Genomic DNA, 18516 nt, shown 5'->3' on the forward strand with positions numbered 1-18516 from the left:
AGAGAAGCTAAACCTGTGGGCTGACTCTACCCCTGGCATTCGTCCTTCCTGTGTCTATATTTAAAAATATGTATTATCTACTGTAATACAGTCTGAAATACCATGAATCAGAGAGCCACTGTGGTCGAGTACTGCCCTCAGACATGGGCATTTGGTGCCTTGTCTTGAGCCCCACGCTTTAGTGGTTCTGGCTTTGTCCACCCAATCAGGCTGTATGGCTCCTGAAATACCACTTCAGAAGAACCACGGAGACTACTCAGTGAAGCTTCATTGCCCTCACCCTGTACACCGCATTCCAGAACCAGGCCCCAATATTCCCTCCCCAAAGAGTCCTGAGCCCCTGCCGGGGCCTGCCGGGCCTTCCTCCCACCCCCCTGAGAGCGGATCCATATATCCTAGATCTGGGATCCTAGAGCAGAAGGGTGCCGGTGAGTCGCCTGTTGGGAGGAATGTTTATGGAGCCTCAGTGTAAAAGTTGGGGTGTCACGCCATGTGCATAAGGCCACTCGGGGTGAGATATGGAGCAGGTGATAAGACAAGGGGGTGGCCTTAAGGCATTCATGCATATTCTTGCCTCACCCAAAAATGCTTACAGTGAGCCAGCTTGGGTTAACAATCTTTCTTCAAAATGGAACCATAATGACTTACTCATTACTATGAAATCAATTTATAAAAGAACCATTAGACCATAACACGATGCATAAGCAGGGTCAAAGAATAAAAGTGAATCTGACAGTCTTCAGTTTCAAACTTGTTTTATTTCCAGACAGCTAAAGAAACCCTAAGAGCTTCAGACATTTTGCAATTTGTCAAAACACATGTTAAGTACAAATATTAATAGTCAGGTTTTCCCTTTGAGAACTGCCAGTATTTCACAGCGCTTTTCTAATTTTTATTTATTTGTTTATTTATTTATTTATTTATTGAGAAAGAGAGAGACAGAGGGTGAGTGAGGGAGGGGCAGAGAGAGAGGGAGACACAGAATCCGAAGCAGGCTCCAGGCTCTGAACTGTCAACACAGAGCCTGACACAGGGCTCAAACCCATGAACCGTGCGTGAGATCATGACCTGAGCCGAAGACGGATGCTCAACCGACTGAACCACCCAGGCACCCCACACAGTGCTTTTCTCCCTGGTGGGAGATCCCCCAGGCAGCCTCTCCTTGGGATATTTATGTCCTGAGTGATTTTCCTTAGCACACACTAGACAGATAGGGGTGTCAGTTATCCTCTTTCTGGGACTACAGGCCACCTCGTCCCCAAGAAACATTAGAATTCATTTTCTAATGGACATGTAAACCTGTCTGCTGCTTCTTACTATTTACAGTAAAAAGAATCCCCTTTGTTTTTAGCTGGTAGTCAAAATTACTCAATTTGTACAAATGGCATTAAAATGTAAGTTTATGGCTGCAGAATACAGTCCAGTCCAGTTGTTTACATATAGATTTTTATTTAGAATGTTACACATATGTGGGGCACCTGGGTGGCTCAGTTGGTTAAGCTTCCCACTTCGGCTCAGGTCATGATCTCACAGCTTGTGAGTTCAAGCCCCACATCGGGCTCTGTGCTGGCAGGTCAGAGCATGGAACCTGCTTCAGATTCTGTGTCTCCCTCTTTCTCTGCCCCTTCTCCACTCATACTCCGTCTCTCTCTCAAAAATAAATAAACATTTTTAAAAAATTTTTTAAAAATGCTTCATGTATGCAAACAAAACATTTAAGCATAATAATGCTTGAATAATAATAATGTAGCTTAATAATGACTTTCTAATACCTTAAAGATAAAGCAGCGGCCCACCGTTCTTTACTCTTCTTAAAGAATGTTACTGAGGCCTTCTGCTTCTAGGTAAGATGGGCCAGCTGTGCCTGAACAACTAGCACAGCTGGGTTAAACACCAAAAACCAAAAAAAAAAAAAGACATAAAAACAAAGCTGTCTGAAAGCAGCTAGGACTTCAGGGACCAAAGTCCTAGAAAGAAGAAATATGCACGGAGCCAATCACAACATTCTGCTCAGCTTTCCCCTGTAAGGAATTAGTCAATTACTTATCGGCGGAGGGCAAAACGTGATGGCAAAGAGGAAAGGTGCTGAATAAAGCCTTTAGTAGGGTCTTGAGGCTGGAGAGACAAAAACAGGAATGCAGGAATGACAAGGCAGCAAGGACATGAGGGGCCCAAATTCTGGAGAGAATGTTAGCAAAGAGAAGTAAACTCTACATGGAACACTCCTCTCCCTTCAAGGCTTCTGCTCATTGCTAAGCAGCGTATCAAGAAGCTGAGCAGAATTTCAGGCATCCTCGTTGAACAGGGAGATAAAAGCCAGGGAGTTCAAGCGGAAATCCCAGAAAGATTTTTAAAACTCAGCCAGAGTTGCCACACCATTTGGAGCCTGAGTATCATGGCTTCCCACCTGCCCTCCTCCCTGAGGTTCAGAAACAGGGGGGTAGCCATCTGCCTCAGGGGGACACGCTCGTCCAGCCAGCTCTCATAAAGGCCCCCTGGTTCCCTTGGCAGTGCCCCGGTCCAGCAAGGTCACGAGGCACTCACATAACTGCTGGGAAGCCTGTGAGGAAACCCGGGCCTTCTGCAGGTTTCCAGGAAGAGTGAGGGGCCACTAGCTCCCTAAATCCCCTCAGCACTTGAGTCTTCCTGGGCTTTCGTTTGCCCTGGTGTGCCACTACTAACATGTCCACTGGTCATTCATATCTGGCTTGGCCTCATCTGCTGCTTTGCCGTTCTTTCCCTCCATCGTTTTGGCAGAAGGATTTGTATTTGTTAATAGCTCTTCGCTTTTGCCTGTAGCCATAATAACAGCCTCCGTTTACTGTGTCGATGCTGTGTTGCCCATAGCCCTACGTGCAGTATGTTATTTCTAATTCTTACACTCATCTCTCAGGGCAAGTCTTTATTATTCCCACTTGACGGAAGGGTAAACTAAGGAACTTGCTCAGTCCTGTATAGTAAGTGAATAGTAAAGCCAAGATTCAAAATCGAGCCTTTCCGACTCCAAAGCCCCCAACCCTCCAACTCCAGCACAATGCCTCTCCTGTCATCCTCAGGTCACTGCTGAGAGCCCAGCCTCACGCCTTAGAATCCTAGGGATTTGCCTGGCCTGGGGGTGAAGGCGGTGCTCGCCCAGTGCAGGACCCTTCACTCTACACTTCTCAGCTCAGCCCAGGCAACCCTTCCCCACAGGAGAAGGGGCCCTCACAAGCAGGCTAGCTGCAGCACTGGGAAGGAAGAGGGTCTGGGGTGCTCAGTGACAGACACGGGGAACCTGTTATTTCCTTCTCCTAACCAGTTTCTTAGGATCGGGTCTACACTTGCGATCACTCCCAAATTACAGGTACCTACTCAAAACTTTATGAACAGTCATTTGAAGCAAACCCCTTGAAATATTTTCTGCACTCAGCAACAGAGCCACTGTTCTCACTCCTTCCACCTTCTACATCGCCGGTCACTCCTGCTCAGTCTCCTTTGCTGGTTCCCCATCATCTTGATGTCCACATGTTGATGTGTCCCAGGACTTGGATTTGGGTCCTCTTCTCTTCTCCATCTGCACTCACTCTAAGTGGTCTCATTAAGTCCTGTGGTTTTTTTTTTTTAATTTTTTTTAACATTTATTTATTTTTGAGACAGAGAGAGATAGAGCATGAACGGGGGAGGGTCAGAGAGAGAGGGGGACACAGAATCTGAAACAGGCTCCAGGCTCTGACCTGTCAGCACAGAGCCCGACGCTGGGCTCGAACCCACGAACTGCGAGATCGTGACCTGAGCTGAAGTCAGACGCTTAGCCGACTGAGCCACCCAGGCTCCCCAGTCCTGTGTTTTAAATATCATCTGGATATTAATGAGCCTCCCCTGACCCCAGAATCATATACTCAATTGCTTGATTGAAATGACTTGGATGTCTTTTTTTTTTTTTAAGTTTATTTATTTATTTAGAGAGAGAGAGAGAGAGATGCGGGGGCAGGGGGAAGGGGTGGAGAGAGAGGGAGAGAGAATCCCAAGCAGGCTCTGCTCTGTCAGCACAGAGCCTGCTGTGGGGCTCAATCTCACAAACCATGAGATGACATCAAGAGTCGGATGCTCAACAGACTGAGCCACCCAGGTGCCCCTGAAATGACTTGGATATCTCATAGATTAAACTCAACAAGTCCAAAGCTGAATTGCATGATTTGTTTGGTTTTTTAATGAGTTGAATTTTCACTAGAGGAGGCAAGCTTAAATTCTCAAAAATCACAGTGTATAACTCTTGTAAAATTCAGACATATAATTTACAGGGCAGAGGATTCTTCTGAGGAAATATGGAACCTAGACATTTGAATGTACTAAAAAGGAATGATTTTTCCTACCTTTCTGAGCCTACGATTATCTTTTTCTTTTCATTATAGCCATGTTAACAGAAGACTCTATAGTTCATGAACTGCTTATAACAGCAAGTCTAAGCACTCATTTCCAGGTCAGTAGCTCCCACATTATGAAAAATTATGATTTACCTTAGTAATAGTTTTGGTTGGTACTTAAAGGAGTGGTTGAATTTTTTTTTTAATGGTTATTTATTTTTGAGAGAGAGAGAGAGGCAGAGTGTGAGCAGGGAAGGGGCAGAGAGAGAAGGAGACACAGAATCCAAAGCAGGCTCCAGGCTCTGAGCTGTCAGCACAGAGCCCGGTATGGGTTTGAACCCACAAACCGTGAGATTATGACCAGAGCCGAAGTCAGACGCTCACCCGACTGAGCCACCCAGGTGCCCCAAGGAGTGGTTGAAATTTAAAGGACTAAATCTTTTAGTTGATTAAAATTAAGAGCATATGTGACAAAGTCTATAAGCAACAGATCTGGATTCCAAAACAACTTAGAAACCAAGAGAACCCAATCCATTGAAGAAGATCGGAGTCAAGAATCCCTGAAATACTGCCAATTATTAAAGGTAATCCATTCAAGGGTTGGTATTTTAAAATCATTTCGAGTGGAGTGCCTAGGTGGCTCAGTTGGTTGGGCAACCGACTTCGGCTCAGGTCATGATCTCATGGTCTGTGGGTTCAAGCCCCGCGTCGGGCTCTGTGCTGACAGCTCAGAGCCTGGAGCTTACTTCAGATTCTGTGTCTACCCCTCCCCCTCCCCTGCTCACTCTCTGTCTCTCAATAATAAATAAATGTTAAAAAATAAAATAAAATCATTTTGAGTGTATTTTTTATTTACATACCGTAAACTGCCATCTTTCTGGTATACAGTTCTAGGAGTTGTGACAAATTCATGGAGTTGTACAACCATCACTACAATTATGGTTCAGTGGAGCTCTACCTCTCGCCCAAAACTCTCTCATTTAACCTGTTTATAGGCAAACCCTTCCCCCCAGCCCTGGGAACCACTGATCTCTTCTCCTTTTCTAGAGTACTGCCTTTTCTAGAATGTTATATCAAGAGAGTCAGATGGACAATGCGTAGCCTTTGAGATGGGCTTCTTTCACTTACACTAATTCATTTAAGATTCATACATGTTGTTTTTACTGCTATGTGGTGTTTCACTATACGGGTACAACAACACAGTTTGTCCATTCACCAATCGAGTTTCCTGGCCCTCTGTGTTTGTAGTCTCTGATAATCTAATACGGCTCTAGAGACTAAACTTATTGATTAAATACTATCCTTTTTACATTTTATGTCTACTCTTGTAAAAATCATTTTTGTGATGGGGCACCTGGGGGGTTCAGTCGGTTAAGCAGCCAACTTCGGCTCAGGTCATGATCTCATGGTTTGCGGGTTCGAGCCCCACATCAGGCTCTGTGCTGACACCTCAGAGCCCAGAGCCTGTTTCAGATTCTGTGACCCCCCCCCCTCTACCCCTCCCCCACTTGTGCTCTCTCTCTCTCTCTCTCTCTCTAAAAAATAAATAAACATTAAAACATTTTTTTAATCATTTTCATGTTCAGTTTTATAACCATGTTTACAACATGTAAATCTACATTTAACTGGCTGTACCGCCCCTGCCAGTCCTTCCATGTTCCAACTTCTCCATTTTTTTTAATTGGCAAAAATATCAAAATCATTTGTGCTGACAGCTCGGAAACCCCCCCAGAGCCTGCTTCAGATTCTGTCTCCCTCTCTCTCTGCCCCTCCCCCACTCGTGCTCTGTCTCTCTCTCTGTCTCTCTCTCTCAAAAAATAAATTAAAAAAAATTTTTAATTAAAAAAAATCAAAATCTTGATATCATGATATCAAAGTCATCAGGAAATCTCAGGTTAACATAAATAAGTATAAAAAGAATCTAGTTATTAACATAAAAAATATTAACATTCAATAAAATTTCAATCAACGTAAACCTTAATACAGTCAAGGGTATGCAATTTTATTCTGTGTTTGTCTTAAAAACAAATTTGTGGATAACTTTCTTGGATAAGGTAATACTTTTTTTGGAATGAACAAAGTGTCCCAAATGACACTTTTTGAATAGATGGAAGCTTCATGAGGAACTTCACTTCAATAAACTTTGAGTATGAAAACCCCAATTACCACTAGAGCATGAATGCCAATTCATTCATCTAAGTAAGCATTTTTATATGCTTTGAATTATCCTTTTCTGGATATTCTATAGTTTTTCCTGTCTTTTGAATGCAAAATACTTAATCTTGCCCTCCATCTATTTAAACATAACAAACTTTTGGGTTTTTTGTTTTGTTTTAATGTTTATTTATTTTAAGAGAGAGAGAGAGCACACACGCAAGAGCTGGGGAGGGGCAGAGAGAGAGAGGAAGAGACAGAATCCTAAGGAGGCTCTGCACTGTCAGCACAGAGCCCAACATGGGGCTCGATCTCACAAATGTGAGATCACGACCTAAGCTGAAACCAAGAGTCAGATGCTTAACTGACGGAGCCACCCTGGGGCCCCCTGAACTCTTTGATTTGTTTTAACATGGCAATCTATTAATGATGTGGTTTTCCATTTGTTCAAGATCATGGACTTTAAATGAGATAAGCTGCATTTAAAGCTAGTTAGACAGACATTCAATGTCTGTTTAATTTACTTTATGAAAGCTAAACTAGTAAACTGTAAAAATAATAAAACTACTGATAACATACACACAAGGGATGTTCATCTCAATACAGGCTGGAGTCCATACTACCAGAAAAAATATTATTGTTTGAAATAGTAAATAAAGTGCCCAGTTTACAAGAAATAGGTAATAAACGAGGGAGGATTACAGTGTAGAATCACATCCAAAATGAAACTACGGACAGGCTCATCCATATTGAAAACTATCTTAGTCCTCTGTCCCGGAGTAACAACTTCTGCCCAGCAGATTACAAAAGTCATATAGATGAAAGTCATCACATAATAGAAAAGATATGGACAAAAGCAGAGTTGTGTGAATTCAGGCTTTGATAGGTAGCTGGATCTTCCAAAAGAAATACAGGCAATTGCAAAACAAATTAAAGTTGCTGTAAGAAAATGAAGTCTGTATAATGAACATATGGATGCTTGGTGGTTTTTAGATAAATCTAAGTAATAAACCAAACAATTTACTAATTAAAAAAAAGCCACAAGTAAAGGTAGTAATCCAAACAGACAGCTATTTAATAACTCAGTGCATGGAAATACAAAATCTTGAAACAGGATATGATGGATAAGTCACCAAAAGTGAAAGATTGATGAATGCTACTGAAATGCACAATGTTCCATAACACATGGGTGTTTTCTTACATTCCTATCAGAAGATTTTCTTAATATTTTCCCAAATGTAATTTCAAAAACACCAGGCAGCTATCATCTGGGGATGGTTGGACGACTGGTGCTTAAAATTCTGGTGCCCAGGAAACACTCACACGCCTTTTGTTAAACTTCAGAAGTCCTGCTGAAATACGTATGCATGTGGTACTATTATGCTTTATTTTCTATGTTCTGACTTCTCCAGCAGGGATTTCTAACCCCCAGTGGCATTTCTTGGCTAATAGTGACTTGATTTCTGTTCTTCCACTACTTATTCTCTTACTTGTCTCTGTACAGCTTGATGTTGCCACACTGGAAAGCTGTGGACAGTTAAGGCACCAAACCTGTGGGCTCCTCCCTGAGCAAAGATGGCCTGGGGATTCCTAACATGGCTGTCTGTCTGTCTGTCTGCAGGGCAGGAGCTGTGGCAGAGGGGATCGCTCGCCCACCTGCACGCAGGTGATGGAGGCAGGGAGCGAGCGCCTGCTACCTGGTCCTGCAGCATTGGGGGACAGGATGCCAGACTAGGAATGGGGCCAGGAAGCCCTCCTCTGACCAGGGTCCATTCCTTGTTCTGCAAGCAGTTCAGGTAAGCCAAGGCCGCAGGCAGCCTCTTCCAGCTTCTTTCTTGGGCTCTTAATTTTGATCCATCCCTCCATGAGCTGGCCTACTTGTTCAAGTAATTTTTACCTGAGTATCTGGATGTTTCTGAGCTTTCCATACCTTATGATTGGATCACTATTCTCTTTTTGTCATGTTTATTATCTCTCTAATCAGCTTTATTTTCCTGTCCGATGGTCTCTGCATTCGGGAAGTTTTCTGGTTTGTTCTCAAATCACTGTTAAATTCTATTAGTGAGTGCCTTGCAGATGTTGGCAAATTCACTTCTGATGCAACTTCATTTCTGATTCCCGTTCCTTTCTGCACGTCTGGCAGAAAATTTATTCTTCGTTATTCTGGGCTGCATCCTGGGGTCGTGCTGTGGATCTTACAGTGTCAAGAGTGGGAGAAGAGTTTTTTCCTTGCTTGTCTCCACACTTTTCACGCCCACACCTGGGGCAGGTAAAACTCTCTGAAGCTGCTTTTCTTTCCTGGGGATTGGTGGGGGGTAGGAGGAGGGGGCAGTCCACTGGGTCCCATTGTTCTTGGAAGCCATCCTGCCTCTAACCAAACACCCTCTTCCTTTCTGGGACTTGAGTTCTTGGACACAAAAGCTGGGAAGAAAGTCTTTTCAGGGCAATGTGTCCATTCCACTAATTTGTATCTACCTCTAAAGCAGTAAGTGTAAAGCCAGCTACCTACTTGAATGAGATGAAGTTAAAAGGAAAAATACACGAAGGGGAAAAAACCCATAAAATAATATTTTGAAACATTAAGTAGCCCTATGCAAATTCTGTGTATTCTTTCCACCAGATCAGATTTCCATTTGGCTATTGAAATTTTGATTTCTCTGCCTTTCTTTCTTAGCTCTTGCGGGTCCCTTTTCTTCCTGATTCGCCTGCCTCTCATCCTCTTTTAATATTTTCCTGAGCATGATTTCTCATGGGACTTTCTGCTTCTTTTTTCAAAATTCATATCTTCTTTACATCTTTAAAACTTTTTATGTTTATTTATGGTTTTTTTTTTTTTTTTGAGAGAGAGAGAGAGAAAGACAGAGTGCAAATGGGGGAGGGGCAGAGAGAGAGGGAGACACAGAATCCGAGGCAGGGTCCAGTCTCCGAGCTGTCAGCACAGAGCCCGAAGCAGGGCTTGAACTCACAAACTGTGAGATCCCGTGCTTAACTGACGGAGCCACCCAAGCGCCCCCCCTTCATCCTTTTTAATAGGCCATGAAATTTGTCTTACATTTTCTTCCAGCTCCTGAAGAGGGAAGTTCTCTTTGCCACCATGCTTCCTCTTTGTTTTTCTAGTTATTCCTTTTTAACCCAACAGTGACATCTAAGCTCAAGGTTTGCCAAAAGAGCCCTCTGCAGGGGCGGCTGGGAGGCTCAGTCGGCTTAAGCACCCAGTTTTGGCGCAGGTCATGATCTCACAGTTAGTGAAATCGAGCCCTGTGAGGTGCTCTGTGCTGACAGCTCGGAGCCTGCTTGGGATTCTTTCCCTCTCTCTCTGTCCCTCCCCAACCTGTATGCACGCACGCGCTCTCCCTCTCTCTCAAAATAAATAAACAAGCTTAAAAAAAAAGTCCTCTGCAGCTTATCACTGGCACCTGTTATGGGTTGTATTATGTCCCTCTCCCCACCAAATTCATATGTTAAAAGATGTAACCCCAAGTACCTCAGAATGTGACTTTATTTGGGAATAGGGTTGCTGCAGATGTAATTAGTTAAATTAATTAATTAATGACGAGGGCATTAGGCAACATGGATGAAGCCAGAAGACAGTTATGCTAAATGAAATAAGTCAGACACAGAAAGGAAAAAAACTGAGGAGTACCTGGGCCGCTCAGTTGGTTAAACATCCAACTCTTGATTTTGGCTCAGGTCATGATCTCATGATTCATGAGATGGAGTCCTGGATGGGGCTCTGAGCTGAGAGTGTGGAGCCTGCTTGGGATTCTCTCTCCCTCTCTCACTGCCTCTCCCTCCCTCTCTCAAAATAAGTAAACTTTTTTTTTTAAAGGGTACAAAGTTATAGTTCTGTAGGAGGAATAAGTCTAGACATCTAATGGACAGCATGATGTAGTTAATCATACTGTATCGAATACTGGAAATTTGCTAATAGTGGATGTCAGGTGCTGTCTCCACAACAAAAGAAAAAAATGGTAACGATGTGAGGAGATGCATATGTTATTAGCTTAACTTAGTAATCATTTCACTATGTATATGTACATGCACACCTCATTTTATTGCACTTTGCTTTATTATGCTTCATAGACACTGCATTTTTTACAAACTGAAGGTTCGTGGCAACTCTGTGTCCCCATTTTTCCAATGACATTTGCTCACTTTGTGTTTCTGTGTCACATTTTGGTAATTCTTGCAATATTACAAACTTTTGATTATTATATGTGTAATGATGATCTGTGATTGCTGATTACAACTTGCTAAAAGCTCAGACGATGTTTAACATCTTTTAGCAATAAAATATTTTAAAATTAAGTTATGCACATTAATTTTTTAGACATAATACGATTGCGCATTTAGTAGACTACATAAACATACTTTCTATATGCACTGGAAAACCAAGAAATTACTTTGACTAGCTTTATCGTGACATTCTCTTCATTGTAGTGTCTGAGACCCAACCCAAAACATCTCCGAATTATGCCTGTTTATCGATTATCATGTCATACACCTTAAATGTATACAATTGTTATAGATGAAAAAAAAAAGATAAGGTCATTAGGGTGGGCCCCCTAATCCATAGGACTGGTGTCCTTATAAAAAGACATACACACACACAAGGAGAACACCATGTAAAGGTGAAGGCAGAGGTCAGGATGATGCTTCCCCCTTCCAGAGACTGGCAGCAAACCAGCAGAAGGTAGGCAAGAGGCATGGAACAGATTCTTCCTCGGGGTCCTCAAGACATCTGCCCCAAAGCCACATAAATGTATCTAAAACACAAAACTAACTTTGTCCCTCTCGTGTTTAAAACCTCCTCATTACTTAGAAGACGATAAGATCAGAGCCTCCCAGAGTTGCGCTGCCTCCTTAGGCTCAAGTCTGGTCTCTTGCCTCCCCCTGCCTTGCCTTTTATGATCCCAAAATACCAATAAGCTTTTATTTATCCAAACTTACTATGCTGTTCCTTGGTTCCATGTCTTGGCTGTGTGGTCCCATGTGACCAGCATGACCTTGCTCTCCACACCTCTTGCCTGGATAATTCCTACTCACTCTCTAAGACTTGGATTCATCTGCATCATCTTCCGGAAGCCCCCCACATGCCCACAGTCTGCGTCAGATACCCTTCTCTTCTGCTCTCTGATCACCTGAGTACATCTCTAACACTGCACCTAGCATATTATATCACGATCATTATTAGTGTGTCCATCTCCCCAGACTTCAGCACAGTGCATGCAGCAAGTGCACAATAAATGCATGTGGAATCACATTCGCTGCATAAACAAGTAAAATGATAGAACAGCTACAATGGGAGAAGAGCTCCACCCAATGAATAGATACCCCCAAATGCCAATCCTCTTCATACCCTATCAGGAAATACTGAGGGACGCCTGGGTTGCTCAGTCGGTTAAGCATCAGGCATTGGCTCAGGTCATGGAACACATGAGCTTTGGCTCACAGTTCGTGAGTTAGAGTCCCAAGTGGGGCTCTGTGCTGACAGCTCAGAGCCTGGAGCCTGCGTTGGATTCCCTCTCTCTCTCTACCTCTTCCCCGTTCATGCTCTGCCTCTTTGTCTCTCAAAAATAAATAAACATTAAAAAAAAAAAAAAGAAATACTAAAAAAGAGTTTAGCACAGGATCTAAACAAAGAGGGAGCACCTGCAAAGGGAAAGGGCTAGAAACATGAAATAGAGCACAATGCTAAGAGTCTACTTCTAAGTAGACTAAACTCCAAGAGAGTGACTTCATTATGAAATTTAGCTGGGCAAAGAAACCCTCCAGGAGAGTGATCAAAAGGTCATTCTATGGATCACAGGAAAATAATGCAGAAAAGACTTTGTTTTCTTATCTGTGAAATTTGGACATCTTATTTTATTTTTTTTAAGATTAAAAAAAATTTTTTAGCATTTATTTATTTTTAAGAGAGAGAGGGAAAGGGAGAGCGTGAGCAGAAGAGGGGCAGAGAGAGAGGGAGACACAGAATCTGAAGCAGGCTCCAGGCTCTGAGTTGTCAGCACAGAGCCTGACTCGGGCCTTGAACTCATGAACTGCGAGATCATGACTTGAGTCAAAGTCAGCTGCTTAACCGGCCACCCAAGCGTCCCTTAAGAATTTTTTTTAATGTTTATTTATTTGAGAGAGAGACAGAGAGACAGAGAGACAGAGAGAGAGAGCAGGGTAGGGGCAGGGAGAGAAGGGGATAGAGGATCCAAAGCGGGCTCTGTGCTGGTAGCAGAGATAACTCACAAACTGTGAGATCATGACCTGAGCTGAAGTTGACACTTAACCAACTGAGCCACTCAGGCACCCCCAGAAATTTAGACATTTATAAATCAGTCGCTTATGTCTTTCCAAACAGTCATTCTGACTACACAAGTAAAATGTAAAAGAGAGAACTTGTATGGAATTTCAAGCACACAAATACATTTGCACATGACAAAGAGTGCATATAGTCGGATGTTTCCCCCATCTTCTTTCCTCCAGACCCAGCACCTTGGGCACGTCAGGTGTGGGAGACTGCATTCCGTGGGGAGATTCTCCACTGCCTGCCCCTTTGGCATCTTACCCAGCACATTCAAACAACAATGTGAAAATAGTTCAAGGTAGTCATTTCTTTACTTTGCCTGGCTCCATCGTGCTGTAGATGAGATAAATCCATCCTTTAATTTTTAGTGTCAGGCTGCATCTTTCCCAGACAGCTTGCCACACGGGGCTGCAGTGGGACATTTCACAGTCTGGCCAAGAAGGCGTCCTGGACATCTCTGGCTTGGGAGCAGTGTTGGAAACAGGCAAACTGAAGCAACAGCCACAGACATCACTGAGAAGGCTTCCAGGGTAACCTCAGTTAGTCTTTGCTCCTTCCCCCTGTGTCCATTTCACATTCACACTAGGGCTGCAATCCTTGACCTTTAGCCAAGTCCTCTCCGTCAGCCAGGATGCATTGCTCTGACATTTCCATTGGTCTGGGAGATTAGGAGGAGGAATGGGGGAGGGAGAGGATCCTGGAACTGGGCCATGACCTATAACCTGGCAACCATGTCCTCATCACAACAGAGCCCAGCAGCCCCTACACCCTGGGAGCCTCAAGGCTGGCTCTCAGCTGGAATGGCCCCATTTCACCTTCATGCCACTCTTGGCTGCCCTCCACCAAGAGATCTGGGTCCCAGTCCTGCTTCCCCTACATAATAACTGCATCCCAGGATGGGTCACAGAATCCGGAACTCAAGTTCTCAGAGTGTGAAGGGACTTGTACACCTTTCAGTAAAACTGTTAGTTGAATGGGGTGCCTGGGTGGCTCAGTCGGTTGAGCATCTGACTTCGGCTCAGGTCATGATCTTGCGGTCCATGAGTTCAAGACCCACGTCGGGCTCTGTGTTGACAGCTCAGAGCCTGGAGCCTGCTTCAGATTCTGTGTCTCCCTCTCTCTCTGACCCTCCCCCGTTCATGGTCTGTCTCTCTCTGCCTCAAAAATAAATAAACATTAAAAAAAATTAAAAAAAAAAAACAAAAAACTGTTAGTTGAATGCTTTGGTTCCTTACAACAACCTGAAAAATGGTCATCCAAACTGCATTAATAAAATATAATTGTAATGATCATTTATTATGCCTTTTCTAGGTGCCCCTCTATAGTTATTGTGCTAAAATCTTACTAGTATTATTTAATTACATCCTCACAATATCACGATAGCTGCAATTTTTAAAAAATTTTTTTAATGTTTATTTATTTTTGAGAGAGACAGAGGCAGTGTGAGTGGGTGAAAGGCAGAGAGAGAGGGAGACACAGAATCTGAAGTAGGCTCCAGGCCCCGAGCTGTCAGCACAGAACCAGACACAGGGCTCGAACTCACAAACCACGAGATCATGACCTGAGCCGAAGTTGGACGCTTAACCAACTGAGCCACCCAAGCTCCCTTTATTTAAGATTTATTTTTGAGAGAGAGAGAGAGCAAGTGGGGAAGGGCGGGGGGGGGGGAGGGAGGGGGAACAGAAGATCGGAAACTGGCTCTGAGCCGTTGGCCCAGAGCCCAGTGCGGGGCAAAAACTCACAAACCGTGAGATCATGACCTGAGCTGAAGTTGGACGCTTAACCAACTGAGCCACCCAGGCGCCCCACTATAACTGCACTTATGACTGCCATCCCTATTTTACACACAGGAAAACAGGTGTAAAGAGATTAAACAAATAAATGTTTCATGAAATGAAATAAAGTGATTTTAAAAGTAGAAGTGTTGCAATGTTTATTCTTTTCTTTATAAATCCCCTCATCATGTATACAAACCAAGTAAAGGATATATATTCCATATGACTTTTTTGAAACTTTTTATATGATTTATTAAGAAAATATATGAGTATACCTAGGCATTCTACATCTTTAAAGCATAGGAAAACTACCTAGAACCAAATATCTGTAGTGATGCAAACTCCTTACCCAAAATAGCAACACATTCTATCTCTCATCACATTGACTAGTAGACTATTTTTTACGCTTACCTAAAATACGCTTATCAGTACTCTCCCTACCTCGGCACTAATGCTCTTCCCTAATTGTGTACAGAACAAATCTCACCTGTCCACCGCATATGCCTCCAAGTATCTGAGGACAGGAATGTCCTATTCTCCAAGTCACCTCTTCCTCTTCATTCTCTGGTCCCTCCACTGGGCCTCAATCCCTGTAAATCAAATTTTTCTAAATCTCATATATCACCTTCTCCACCTCTTCCACCAGCTCTTCCTGAAGATGAAATGAAATAAAGTGATTTTATTTTATTTATTTTTTTAATGTTTATTTATTTTTGAGAGAGAGAGAGCGAGACAGAGTGCTAGCAGGGGAGGGGTGGAGAGAGAGGGGGACACAGAGTCTGAAACAGGCTCCAGGCTCTGAGATGTCAGCACAGACCTTACATGAGGCTCGAACTTGGGAATGGCAAGATCATGACCTGAGCCAAAGTCAGGTGCTCAACCAACTGAGCCATCCAGGCACCCTTGAATTAAAGTGATTTTAAAAGTAGAAGTGTTGCAATGTTTATTCTTTGTAAACCCCTTCATCATGTATACAAACCAAGTAAAGGATATATATTTCACATGACTTCTTCGAAACTTTTTATATAATTTATTAAGAAAATACATAAGTATACCTCGCCATTCTACATTTTCAAAGCATAGGAAAATATCATGTCATAAATATATTGGGAAGGCAGTTTGGGTATCATATAGTGACAGAGGGTTTGGGGCTCAGACAGACCCTAAGTGTACCATTCAGTGGTTACATGACCTAGGAGAACATTCTAAACCACTCTAAGCCTCTGAGTTTCCTCATCCATGACGTGGAACAACAGTAGTACATTTTTCAAAGGGCTGAGATGAGGAGTAAGTGTGTTAAACTTCAAAAAGTGTTTAGAACAGTGTCCAGTACTTGTTATAGGCTATGTAAGTATTTGTTATGTGCATGAAATGGATAAATCTTTCATAGGCTTAGGACAGTTATGTGCAGCTGGTGCTAAGCACAAAGAGTGATCCATTAATAAGAATAACCTAATGTGGGCACCTGGGTGGCTCAGTCAGTTAAGTGCCCGAATTGGGCTCAGGTCATGATTTCACAGTTTGTAAGTTCAAGCCCCACATCGGGCTCTTTGCTGCCAGCTCGGAGCCTGGAACCTGCTTCGGATTCTGTGTCTCCCTCTCTCTCTGCCCCTCCCCCGCTCACGCCCTGTCTATCTCAAAAATAAACATTAAAAAAAAAAAAGAGAATAAACTCATGACACAAGAATAGTCATTGTAAAAGTGAAGAATATGAGTTCAGAGAAGTCATTTGTCCACGCTCACTCAGCCAGGAAGTATCTTAGCTAGAATTTGCACATGGGCTTGTTTCTCTTAAATGACTGTGCTATGAAAACAGAATATTTTCTCCTTTAACACACAGTTTGATAGTCTCTCTCTTTGGGCTGGGCTGGACTAAGAGAACCCCTTCCTGCCCTCTCCCTACTTTCCCAATTCCTAAGTGCAGTCTCTCCTTCCATTTACGTATCGCTGCATACAGGTGGACACCTATGGGTCACTAATATGCATGATTCTTCTGACAAACCCAGGTGAGACAAACTGATGTAGGTACCCCCACTACTTTGCTCTTACAAATATTAGACTGCAGTAAGCATCATCCTATATATGGCTTTTTCACATTTTGGCTAATTATTTTAGGGAAGGTATCCAGAAGAAGAATCATTAGATCAAAGGACATGGATGTTGTCTTTGCTCATTGCATACTGCCAAACTGTTTTCTAAAAGAGCTATGCAAATTTATAATGCTGTCATTAATATAGTACTGATATTATAATTATCATGCTTTTACCATTCACAGTTTGTAATTAACTCATTATTTATGTATATTTATAAGATTAAATTTATAATATGAAAATATACATGTCAATGTGGTAATAATTATAATTTTGGTAGAGACAGGGTATTAATTTATTAGGTGAAAAAGGTACATTATCAATGACATTAAATATATCACCTCTATTTTTCAAATTTGTATTTCTTTTTTTATGAATCGTCTCTTCTGTCATTTGCACAGTTATCTATACAACTACAACACAGAGTTTCCTATTGGTGGTTAGTGACAGAATTATGGGAAAGTGTAGAACAGTATTCAAATGCACAGCATTATCTTTTTTTATGTAATATAGAGACATTTGTTCAGTGATTCCTGATTGGCCACAGCTTGAGCAAGTACAGTTGTAAATGTTGCTCTAAATTTTCAAAAAGGAAATAGGAATTTAGTACATTAAGAACTCGCTGCCATTCCTTAACCACGTCATAAAAGGGCTGTTACCCTTGGTCACACTGACCTATTCTTCACCTCTTCTTCTTTGTGCCAGAAGAGAAGTCTGACCTTGGGGACGCCACCCTCTACCCTACTGTTCTCTCTGACCTGAGGCAAACTTTCTCCTATTTCCTTCCAAGGGCCTCTTAGAAGGGGTGAGTTGTGAGCTGGGGACTAACCAGTTGATAGCAGATGTTCACTAGAGTCACCAAGGAAAAGTGTCCCCCTCTTAGACACTTAGTCACACTATAGTGAACATTCTCGATCTCTGCTTAGCCATCAGCCTCAACCTAATGACTCCACCACAGCACACTCCCTAAGATGACCGATAGTGTTAGAGCCAAATTCAATAGGCTTTTCTTCACTTTTGTCCTCTTTTGACACATCTTCTAAATTTCATGCTAGTCGAGACCCCACCCTTCCTTAAATTATATTCTCTAATATCATGGCTCCATGACTGGACACACTACGAATTTTACCTTTGACAAGACCATTCTTCCCAGACCATAACTCTGGGTACCCCTACCACTTGGCCCAATCCTGTTGTACTCACTCCCATTTAAAGCGTACCCTTTCTCATTGCATCCATATTGCTGTCTCCCAAATACCTCCCAGCTCTGATTTCTTGCTCTTTTAGTATGTTATATGTAGTTTTCTATGGTAGCTTTTTACCTATGATAAACACTCTTCTCTTCAAATAATTCCAAGACTTTAAAAGTTAATCTCACCTTCTTGCCCCTAAAATCACCTCTCCTTACCAACTGTCTCATGACAATCAGCTGGCACCATCACTGAGCCTACTACCCGTGCTCTTTTATTTTTTTAATGTTTATCATATTATTTTTGAGAGAGAAAGAGACAGAGTGCAAACAGGGGAGAGGCAGAGGGAGACAGAGACACAGAATCTGAAGCAGGCTACAGGTTCTGAGTTGTCAGCATAGAGCCTGAAGTGGGGCTCGAACCCACAAGCACGGCCCAGGGGGACGCCCCGGCCAGGTCCACCCCCCAGTCTGCGGGGGTGAAATCATGACCTGACTTGAAGTCGGATGCTTAACCGACTGAGCTACCCAGGCGCCCCACTACTATCCATGTTCTTAAACTTAGAGTCATCTCTGAAAAATCTTTGACTCTATATCAAACCATTCACAAAGCTGTATTGTCTACCATATCAAATACAACATGTACAATCTGTAAAGAACTACACAG

This window comes from Acinonyx jubatus, chromosome B1, assembly GCF_027475565.1.
Source record: "Acinonyx jubatus isolate Ajub_Pintada_27869175 chromosome B1, VMU_Ajub_asm_v1.0, whole genome shotgun sequence".
NCBI classification, from domain to species: Eukaryota; Metazoa; Chordata; class Mammalia; order Carnivora; family Felidae; genus Acinonyx; species Acinonyx jubatus.